The 12,163-nt window shown below is 34.4% G+C and overlaps 1 protein-coding gene across 1 annotated transcript in view; it reads right to left on the bottom strand.

The window, feature by feature from the left end:
- The window catches only part of LOC143243947 (protein SET-like), a 41,518-nt gene that overhangs the window by 28,654 nt on the left and 701 nt on the right, over positions 1-12,163 (bottom strand). The gene's annotated exons all lie outside the window — the stretch shown is intronic.

Here is a 12,163-nt window from a genome sequence, read left to right as displayed (position 1 = left end):
ATGAAAGATTAGCCCAAAGAACTTTGCCTCAGGGACCTCAACTTTTCCAAGATGGAGCTTTGGATCTGGGCGAATACCCCATTGGTGGCAGAAATGCATCAAATGGTTTTAGAGCAAGAAAAGATAAAATAATTTCCTGTGCTCCACTTCAATAAGCGATTGAGGGCAGTCTATAGCTGCTGTTCAATAATCCTAATGCTCGAGAACTGATACAAAATGTGGAAGTTGTTGACATGGAGACTGTTTGCAACAGTAAGAAGAAGTTGTTTAGTTATGGCATTAATCTTTATACTGAAAAGTGCGACACTCAAAACACAGCCCTGAGAGATTCCAAGTTCCTGTAGAAACAAAAGTGTTAAACACACTTGAACTAGGAACTGCCTTTCCATTAAAAATTGTTAAATAAAAATGGGTAAATGGCCATGCAAGCCATATGAGTGGAGATCTTACAAGATGCCATACCATCAAGTTGTACTATAAGCTTTCTCAAGATAAAAAATACAGAAACAAGATGTTGTTGTTTGAGAAAGGCTTCTATGATTGATGCCTCAAGTTGAACCAGGTTGTCTATGGTGGAGAGCTGTTGTTGGAACCCACACTGAGTGGACAAGAGAAGGTAGTTTCAATTGAGGAACCAAACAAGAAGATCAAAAACCATTCTGTAAGATCTTACAGAGACAGCTTGTCAGAGCAACTGAATAGTAGTTCAAAGGAATCTTGGGATCCTTCCCAGGCTTAGGAAAAGGGAGTACAATAGCATGGAGCCAAGCAACAGGAAAAACATTCTCCTGTCAGATTTGGTTAAAAATAACCAGAACAACAACGAGAAAGATGATTTCCCTGCCTGTGTCTTGATAGCTGAAAAGGTGGGGGATGAAGCAGAAGTGGTAGATGCACAAGAAAAGCTTTCACTGAGAGTATTCATGATGCTCTGGGCATCAGCAACTTCTGGCCATCAGAAAGCAAGTTCCAAAGGAGGGCAGAAGTACACTGTCCACTAAACCTTTTGAATATAGTCCCATGTGACTTTGGAACTGTTGGTAGAAGAGATGTATTTAATCCAAGATTCTTTATGGCTTTGACATCTGACTTGCAAAGCATGTACACAGGACTGCTGAAATGCAATGCGTTTTAAAAGTGTGGGATATCTGCAAAAAGTATCCCAAGCCCATTTTAGAGCTTTCCTTGCCAGAAGGCAGGCAAGATTCCACCAAGGATGTGGATACTGTGAGAAATATGTTGAGGTTTTAGAAGTTTACTGAGCAACTGCCAGGACAATACAGTAAGTTACTACTTCTGACACAGCCATTTATCGATGTTTAGGCAGAGATGCCAACTATTTCAAATGACTGAGCATAATGATTGTAGACAGAGCCCTTTCACAGTTTTAGTCCTTTAGATTTGCCAGAAACATGACAATCTGGTAAACGAGGCCTCTTTTTTTCCCATCTTGTGAACGATCACATTGGTGTTTCTATGCCGCTTAGAAAACGAGAAATACCCATCTACACAAGCGCTGATTGGCTGAAATGCACTGATAACGTAACTATGGATTCCCCCACGTAACCAGTATGGAGAAGCACTGCATTCAAACTATTGGTAGACGTCGGAGATACAAATATTTGTTATTATTTCAAGCACAAACATGATTATCGCAAGTAGCCATTTGGACTATGTCTTTTATTTATTATCAAAATTTATTTGTACCTCACTAGAAATTTTCTTTTCACCCCTTTCAAGCCCTAGGGGAACAATTTATCACTTTATTGTATAGGCCTGTATAATATATAATAATTTGGGAGTTGCAACAAGTCGTAATATTTGTCTGTATGAGCGTATAGCCATAATGTATACACCAAAATCGTAATGATTATGCTCAAATCGTAATGGTTGGCATCTTTGTTTAAGAACAGCAGGATAAAGTTCTTAGAGAGCAGTAAAAGAGGGCCAGTTGGCCTGGTCCAACTTCCATCGAGGCACACAGATCAGGTGGCATTGGCCATGGCCAGTCTTTCTCAAAATGATGGGAAAATGATCATTGTCCTGTGGGTTACTTCAACCCTCCAAGAAAAGAAAAAGTGAAAGGGAACAGACAGAAAGATCAATAGCAATAAAACACTGACTAAATGCATGAAAATAAGTATAAGAACTAGTAGTGAAGAGAGATATGTTGTGATTCAAAAGCATATGCTCTATGGAACGACCACTCCCATCAATATCGGCACCACCCCAGAAGGGAGAACGTCCATTAAAATCCCCCAGGATTAAAAAGAGAGATAATAATTGTTCAATGAGGGCATCAAGGTCTGGTTGATCATAGGTCTCTCAGGAGCCATGTATAGAGAACAAATATCGATGGTACAACTCAAGGACACACGAATGGCCACAGATTCCAAGGGTGTAACAAGTGGCAAAGACAAGTGGGCATATGCTGATCGACAAGAAATGCCACCCCTCCATGCCCCCCCCATCTATCACAAACCCATCATTTCTGTACAAAAAGAACTATCAAAACATTTCCTTTAAGGGGAGACACACGGGATGGTAAGAATCAATCAAATCTTTAATGCCATCTATATTTGAACAAAAACCCTGGCAGTTCCACTGAATCAGAGTGGCCATTTTTATTTAAATGGAGGAGAAATTGGAGGAGAGCCCTTCTTTTTATTTATTAGATAAAGGTAAATCGACCTCATGGATCCTGCTCTGGGTAGGCTGCCCGTATACAGAAATTTTAGGCCAAAGTAGTGCATCAGGGTTGGACCCCTCAACCACCAGGATCCTCTCCTCCCCTTCGTGGGTTGCTACACATGGCAAAAACATGGGTGGATATTAAGATCCCAGAGGAGGTAAACAGAAAATACAGAAACTTCTTTGGGAGGTCTCCACATGAAGTAGAGGAATCCACTTCGAGAGGCTGTAAATGGAAGTTCAACCTTATTCAACACCAGACACGAACTGGAATTGTGTGTCCTCTCTCAACTAGAATTCACTACCTTTCACCTGAAATGTAGAAACTGGTATGGGAGCAGATATTTTGTACCAAGGACCTACATCATCATGTGAACATATCCAACCTATTCTAGAATCAAATATCTGGAGAATGATGAGATGGAGAACAAGTGGGAGTGTAAACTCCATTCTATCATTAGATAGTATCTGGAATTGTACACAAGATCTGCACTGGCAAAAGGATACCTGGCCATATAAATGTCCAGCTCCAACAATAATTATATCTACCATGAACTCAAATGTGTAAGATGGTACAAAGTTGGATGTCTCAGTTGAAGGAGTTAACTGCTTATAATAGTGATATTAATACTGGTGGAATGCACTGTCCATAAACTAGTAGCATACAGAATTGTATATCAGATCCAAGAGGGAGTGAGTTAACTCCATCTACACTGGCAAAATGCCACCACCCTATTTTCCACTGAGTGATATTGCGTGCACACAGGAGGACAGATCTCCATGACCTATTACCCCACAGCTAGAAACTGAAAAGTAGCAAAAAGAATGTGGGAAAAAATGCATTGGAAAGTCTGGAGGAATGCAGCACTAGAGGCAGTGCAAATAGGAGACAATACCTTAGACTTAAAAACAGAATGATCAAATTAGCACAGTGCATTTTCCTTTCCACAAACTCACAGCATCTGGAGATGTACCTCAGGTCCACAGGAAAACGAGCATGAAATGCTGTACATACATGGAAATGGGCAGTAATCCCTGTCTGCTTTACTCATGCTAGTTCACAAGTGTACAAACAGGGATGTGCATTTTTGTGAAGAACAGTGGGTGTAGCTAGACACACAGATCTTATAGTTGAGATTTAAAAATAAGTATACTTGTTTTGGCAATGGGATTCAAATATAAGAAAAAGGCCCCTGCCTAGGAAGACAGATTAAAGCAGCACAAAATGGTGACAACCCATAGAGAAGAAAACAACATATTGGTGGATATAAAGAGCCACATATATATAGATTGGTCCACATACCAACTCTAATGATGTCTTGCAATGGATGATGGAAATGTTCAGCCAATGATAAAATAAAGTGATTTTGCTGAGATATGGCTTACATCTTGAATCAAACATAGTGGCCCTGTTCACCTCTTTCCATCTTTGGAAATGGTCCCTTATATCCACTTACTTCAATATATAGAATATCCACCTAGTGGTTTTTTCAGCAATTTCAATCTGTGAAAAGACTATCACATTCTTTTGAATGAAGACTTCAAGAATGTGGGTTGTGTCTTTAGTCTCCTTGCAGTTTCATTTTTTAAAAATCTAAACACATCTTCAGTGATGTTGAGAAACCCACTTGTTGAGAAATTTATATGCAAAGACGGCTCGTTTGGGTTGAGAAAATATTTTACATAGAAGAGGGAACAACGTTTCGACCTTCTTCGGTCATTGTCAGGTTCACAAAGAAAGAGGTAACTGACCGGAAGCTGACCACATCTTTGAAAGGGGTTGTGTAACTGAGTGTCAGAATGTAGAGGGCGGTGTTAGATGTTTGAATATATAATTTTATTTATTTTATTATTTTAATATAGGTATAAAGGTGTTCCTTTATATTGGTTTATTTTGGGTTTAAGTTGTTGTATGAGTAAGGCTTCTTAAATTTTGCATTTGTTTATGTTTGTTTCTTTATTTAGTATTTGAGTGTTTTCTATGGTTATGTTGTGTTTATTTGACTTGCAGTGTTCGAAAACGTGTGAAGGTGACTTTTTATGTTCTTTGAATCTGGTTTCCATTTTTCTACTTGTTTCTCAATATAGAAGTCGTGGCAGTTATCACATTGTATTTTGTAAATAATGTTGGTGTGGTGTTTGTCAGTGTAGTTTTTACATAGTATAGACCTCAGTTTTGTGCCTGGTTTTTGAATAAATTTGGTATTAACTGGAATGTCATATTTTGTTGCTAATTTTTGCCAAATGTTGGTTATTTGTTTGCAAAAAAACCAACAGAAAGAAGACAACTTAGATAATTTTATTGACATCCAACAGCCAAACTTCCCAGGTAAAATTACAAATTTATATTTTCCAGAAACACCTGAAAACAACATCTTAAACGATTTTTTCAAAGAATTTTCTCACAAAACCATCAACATAATTTCACAAAACAGAAAACTAAAAAACAACCTTACAAAAAGAGACATTAATTCCACTAAAAACCTAAAACAAGACAAAAACATAAAAATTCTAAAACCAGATAAAGGTAACGCTATAGTCATAATGAACACGAATGAATACATCCAAATAATGAATAACATCCTATCAGACACGAACAAATTTAAACCAATACACACAAATCCAACAAAGACACACGAGATGCAACTGAACAAATTACTACTAAAAATGAAAAAAGCTAACACAATTTCACACACTTTATTCCTACCTACGTAAAACCGACTCACACACACCGCAAATATACGGCATCCCCAAACCTCGTAAACCAGATTGTGCATTACGACCAATAATGTCCACATATGAATCGTTTAATTACAATCTTGGTAAATACATAGCATGGGCATTCTCCAAATATGTAACATCAGCCAGCTCATTCATCAAAGACTCTTTTAATTTCAAGTCTAATCTTAATCAACTTAATCATAAAGCCTTAATGGCCAGTTTCGATGTTATATCCCTCTTTACAGAAGTTCCAACCACTGAAGCCTGCAAGATAACCTTAGAAATCTATATCCGAGACCCTAACCCAACTACAGAAATTCCCATTAACCAGTTAGCAACCCTCATAGAATTCTCCACGATAAACACAAACTTCATGTTCAACAACCAAAACTATATACAAACAAATGGCCTAAGCATGGGCAACCCAGTATCACCAGTTCCAGCCAATATTTTTATGACACAAGTTGAAACACAAGCAATTAACACAGCATTACATCCATCACTATACTAGTACAGATATGTAGATGACACGGTTGCAGGATTCAAATCTACAGAACACATACTTAATTTTTTCAATCACATTAACTCTATACATTCCAACATTATCTTCACATGTGAACAGGAAGAAAGCAATCAAATATCATTTCTGAACCTCAAAATTACAAGAACCGACACAGAATTCAAAACAGAAATCCACCGAAAAATCACCCATACTGGACTATACATTCCTTGGGACTCAGCACATGAAACAAAACAAAAACTCAACATACTAAGAAACCAAATAAACACAGCCATAAAACTATGCTCACCAGATAAAATTAATGATGAATTAGACAAAATAAAACAATACTTCATCAACATCAATAAGTTTCCTCCACAAACCGTAGAAAACATTATACGCACACACCTAGACAGAAAGCAAAATCAACCAACTAAAGTAAATATATCTCACAAATCAAAAAATCACGAAACCATATACTGCTGTATACCATATATTCCTGACATAAGCAAACAAATAACCAACATTTGGCAAAAATTAGCAACAAAATATGACATTCCAGTTAATACCAAATTTATTCAAAAACCAGGCACAAAACTGAGGTCTATACTATGTAAAAACTACACTGACAAACACCACACCAACATTATTTACAAAATACATGATAACTGCCACGACTTCTATATTGGAGAAACAAGTAGAAAATGGAAACCAGATTCAAAGAACATAAAAGTCACCTTCACACGCTTTCAACACTGCAAGTCAAATAAACACAACATAACCATAGAAAACACTCAAATACTAAATAAAGAAACAAACATAAACAAACGCAAAATTAAAGAAGCCTTACTCATACAACAACTTAAACCCAAAATAAACCAATATAAAGGAACGCCTTTATACCTATATTAAAATAATAAAATAAATAAAATTATATATTCAAACATCTAACACCGCCCTCTACATTCCGACACTCAGTTACACAACCCCTTTCAAAGATGTGGTCAGCTTCCGGTCAGTTACCTCTTTCTTTGTGAACCTAACGATGACCGAAGAAGGTCGAAACATTGTTCGCTCTTCTATGTAAAATATTTTCTCAACCCAAACGAGCCGTTTTTCCATATAAATTTCTAAACACATCTTAATAAGCAAGCTTTATAAATTACAGTGAAATTCTATGGTATCAGTGTCATTATGATTTTAGGTTATTCAGCTCTATATGTAAAAAATACCTACAAAAGTTTGTTTGATATCCTCCATGTGCAAAATTTTAAAAGTCTTAACAGCCTATGTTCAGTATCAACCAAGTTCAAAGGTCATAGTAAGAACAGACAATTGTTTGCTTTACTTCTTAATTTATTGTTCTATATTTTGAGAAAAATAATTTTAATTTATTTCTAAATAGTAATAATCTACATACATATATGTAATGTATAATAATTGATATGTGACTATGTATTACAAAATACTTGTCCACTAAAACACAGCCAAGACGGGGAAGACTAAATGTCAGTTTTATATTGTTAGATAAATCAGTGCATGTACACCACATCAATACAAATTATGTAATGTTAGATCAACATGACTGGAAGGTCAATATAATAAAAAAATAAATATAGAGTTATGAGACTCAGTTACTTAAACACTTGTATTTTCGTGTTATAATATGTAGTCATTTTAGCAAGAAAAAAGCATAATTTATATTTTTTTCTTAATCTTTTTTATGGTAGTTACAAGGTTGGTCAAGTGACAGACCCTGCATAGTTAGAGTATAGAAAATAACAAAATATAAAGTCTTATTGAAAACAAATGTTTGAAATGTATTTAGAAGGTTTCAGAGATTATGCAGATAATATTTGAGATTTTTGGGACAAAGAATAGCTATGTTTTTAATCATAACATGAAACTGTTTTGCACTCAGACTAGGGATGAAACAGACTATATTTTTACAAACAAATCTTCAGTAAAAATATTTCACTTAAAAATCTTTTATGTCTACAAAATACTTGTAATCTTTACTAAAAGGCAACCAAATTTTGTAAAAATACACATGCTGTATTAAAAGTTATAGTGCCAATACTTAACATGTGAAAATGTGTAGATGAACTCATGTATATTATACCAAGCACATCAAGAAAGGGTTAATTAAACATATGCCTGGAGGAAGTTCAAAGTGTAGTTAGACAGGAACTACCTTTTCAATGTTAACATTATTAGTGTTGACATATTTTATGTTTCACACTTATTCTATTGTAACATTTCTCTTATGAGTTGTATACTACACAGTCAGTACACTTTACTGAAGCAGTGGTCTGCTCCCATGCACAGGAGTTGCTGTACATATAATGTATTGGTGGAGAGTACTTCTTAACACAGTGTTTAAGAATGGGCATTACATAAATAAAAAAAATCATTTTTACAAGTGAGTGAATTTTAGTGTAGGATTGCTATTCAAATACTGTCAATGAGTTTCTGTTAACATTATAAAAAATGTACACTGGTTGAATGCTACCTAGTAGAACTATGAATTTTAAGAGCTATCTTTGAACTCCTAACTAGTGAACAAATATTCAAACACAGCATGAATACATTTATGCAATGAAGGAAATATATGTGAAAGTAATACAACAGGGTATCTTTGCAATTATGAATTTTTTCCACAATTTCCTTCACAAAAGCCTCATGCACAAAGCCATTTGCAAATTACTTTTGCTTAGCTTGAACAGCAAGTACACATAAAAGCCAACTTGAACAGATGAAATACTTTGATCAACTTTGTCTAGCCATTAATTCTTTGGAATGTCTTATACATTCTGTTCTATGGGTCATTCCATGTCAAATCATCCAGAGGGGTGCAGGTGACCCCTCCAGAATGCCTTGAAAAAATTCACGTGCTCATATACCCATATAATGAAAAACTGCCAAAGATTAGATCAATATCTCTAACAGTTTCCGATTTACAGCCCTGTAAAATTTAGTTAATTTTTTGTATTTCTGGTAAATTCAATTTTGGGCAACTTTGAGTGCTTAAAGCTGCAAGAGTAATGGTGGTAGAAGACTGAAATTTTCTACACTGACTGAATTAATCTCACAGAATTCAAAAATGGTCTCAAACTAAGTTTATCTCTCTTAGAATTTGCATAGTGAGGCAGTAAAATCATCTGAAAACCCAAAATTGTAAAAAAAAACATTTGATTTATGTAATAAGCCATAGCTCTAGGACTTAATTGATACAAAGCTGAATTTTCTTTTCTAATTTCCTATAACATATCAGTTGATAAATCAGCAATTGTTGTAATTAAGTCTATTAGATCTCCTGTAAAAAAATGTAGTTGCATGCAACTTTTTATGATTTAGCTAAAAATAGCTCTACTTCAGGCCACAGTTTGACCATGTCACCAGTTATTTAGCCTTTTCAGATTTTTACCATATATTTTTACATCTCTGAATATGATCTGCAAAAAAAATCAGGATAGTGTTCAACCTACTTTTGAGTTATAATTTTTTAAATTATCCTCTGACCATACATTTTTATTTAAAAAAAAATGCAGTTCAGGTGCATTACTGTGTGCAAATATATCCATAAAATTTTGAAAAATACCTGTCAGAATTTTATGAATCCCACTGAAATATTCTAACCAGTCTTTAAATGTTAAATAATGAAGTTGTAAGAAACAAGAAAGAATTAATTCATTTCTGAACAAGTTTATTAGCATAACTAGTTAGATCACATGACAATGCAAATATACTGTGTATACATTACATTTATGCAGATATGGTTGAGTTTAAGATTCATAATATAATAAATACGAGGGTAAATCAGACACAAAAAGCACAGTGCTACAACAGGGGATAACTGAGAAAGATTATAGTCACACCAAACTGCAATAATCGTGACAATGAAATGTTTCAAAAACTGCTTTGGAAATAAATTAGCCTCAACAACATCAAATAAACATTGTTTTGTTCAGACAGCTTGAATAAATTTCTGAAATTCGAGTTTGATTATGTTGAGATCACTTTGACTTAGAACATAGTGGTGAGCACTAGTGCCTTGCACGGTAGGTGCACTTATCAGATAAAGAATATGTTGGAAAGGAATCCAGCTTTCATATTTGTGTTTTGCAGGCCATGAGAACAGTTCGTTTCTTGATTCTTCATAAATGACACCAACACATTGGAATGTTCATCTGATCTATCTTTTATGCTTCCCACTTACCATGATCATATATGCATGCCATATATTTCCCTGGCTGATAATTGTCATTGCTATCATTAGACCCTATTTGAGCTGCTGTAGCATCACTTTCACTGCTACTACCAACAGTTACAACTGTGTACACATCATCATCTGATAACCTTCTCATATAGAATGTGTTGGTAGAGTGGGGAATAAAGCTATGATGTAACCTAATACCTGCCACAGGTTTGCATTTTTCATTGTGTTCAAGTGGATCAAACTTTACACAATTCTGCAAGACTGATTCCTGATTGACAAGAAAGAACTGAATGCCCTGAATGTGGTCCTTTGCCCAATGGTACCTATCAGAGACACTTAAAATTTGATAATTTATTATTTTTCACAACCTTGAATTTTTTGACGATCATGTTCAGAGAGGTAAAAATATATGGTAAAGGCTGATTAGATTATTTCAATAGGATTCATAAATTATTTCAAAATTGTTTGGATACATTTGCACACAGTAAAACACCTGAAGTTTTTTTGTCAAGTAAACAACGTATGGTCAGAGGATAACTTAAAAAATTATAACTCAAAAAGTAGGTTGAGCAACATCCTGATTTTTTTTGCAGATCATATTCAGAGATGTAAAAATATATGGTAAAAATCTGAAAAGGCTAAATAACTGGTGACATGGTCAAACTGTGGCCTGAAGTAGAGCTATTTTTAGCTAAATCATAAAAAGTTGCATGCAACTACATTTTTTTACAGGAGATCTAATAGACTTTTAATTACAACAATTGCTGATTTATCAACTGATATGTTATAGGAAATTTGAAAAGAAAATTCAGCTTTGTATCATATTAAGTCTTAGAAGTATGGCTTATTATATAAACCAAATGTTTTTTTTACAATTTTGGGTTTTCAGGTGATTTTACTGCTTCACTATGAAAATCCTAAGAGATAAACTTGGTTTGAGACCATTTTTGAATTCTATGAGATTAATTCAGTCAGAGTAGCAAATTTCAACCTTCTACCACCATTACTCTTGCAGCTTTAAGCAGCCAAAGTTGCCTGAAAATGAATTTGACAAAACCAAAAAAATAATTAAATTTTACAGGGCTGTAAATCAGAAACTGTTAGAGATATTGATCTAATCTTTGGCAATTTTTCATTATATGGATAGATAAGCACATGTGAATTTTTTCAAGGCATTCTGATGGAGTCACCTGGAATATTTTCCAAAATCTGGATGATTTGACATGGAATGACCCCTATATGACTTCCTATTTTTCAATATCTCTTTTTTTTTTTAATGCAGCACCTGATAAAACCTCAAAACAGCCTTACAATAAGCCTTTTTTAAATCTTGCCCAAACCTTTCCTTTTACATGAAGATATCTGTACACAAATACAAACAAAAGTTTTATTGCCCCAGCACAGAAGGAAGCAACAGTTACTATGGTATAAGATAACACAGTCCAATCAGAAGAATGTTTTTCTTCGTTCAGTTTGTAGTGAGCCATTAGCAGGAAATGAGTTTGCCACTTTACATCAAATGGTACATTATTATTCTTTGGAAATGAAAAACATATTGATACATTAACCAATACTGGATTCCATATTTCATTTTTTGGCTCAATAACTAAGATCATTGATCCTAAAACAATTTGGTAAGTATTAATAAACTTTGTCAACAAACCACATTACTATCTTACTGTTATACAATACAAATTAAGAATATTTACGAAAGAAAACAGGCAATGCATTTAGAAATGTTACTGAAGAATAAAAAATTGGGCTGAACATGAAAATCATGTCTTATGTTGTTCCTTCATAGTTATGGGATTAACCACATTAACAAAGAGTGAAGATTAAAGCATATAAACAGTAAATACACGAGTTTTTACATCTTGAAATAATATTCCCATTATTCCAGACACTAGTATATTACAAATAATACGACCTTGGTATATTCTAATTTCAAGTCAGGGAATTTTGAGTTGCAGTTTTATAAAAATTTATTATTAAAAGCGCTATCTAAAGAATTATTAAATTACAAGTTTAGATTT

The sequence above is a fragment of the Tachypleus tridentatus genome, chromosome 2 (assembly GCF_004210375.1).
Source record: "Tachypleus tridentatus isolate NWPU-2018 chromosome 2, ASM421037v1, whole genome shotgun sequence".
NCBI classification, from domain to species: Eukaryota; Metazoa; Arthropoda; class Merostomata; order Xiphosura; family Limulidae; genus Tachypleus; species Tachypleus tridentatus.
Note: the sequence above shows the minus strand (reverse complement) of the source record. Positions and strands in the feature narration are given on the sequence as shown.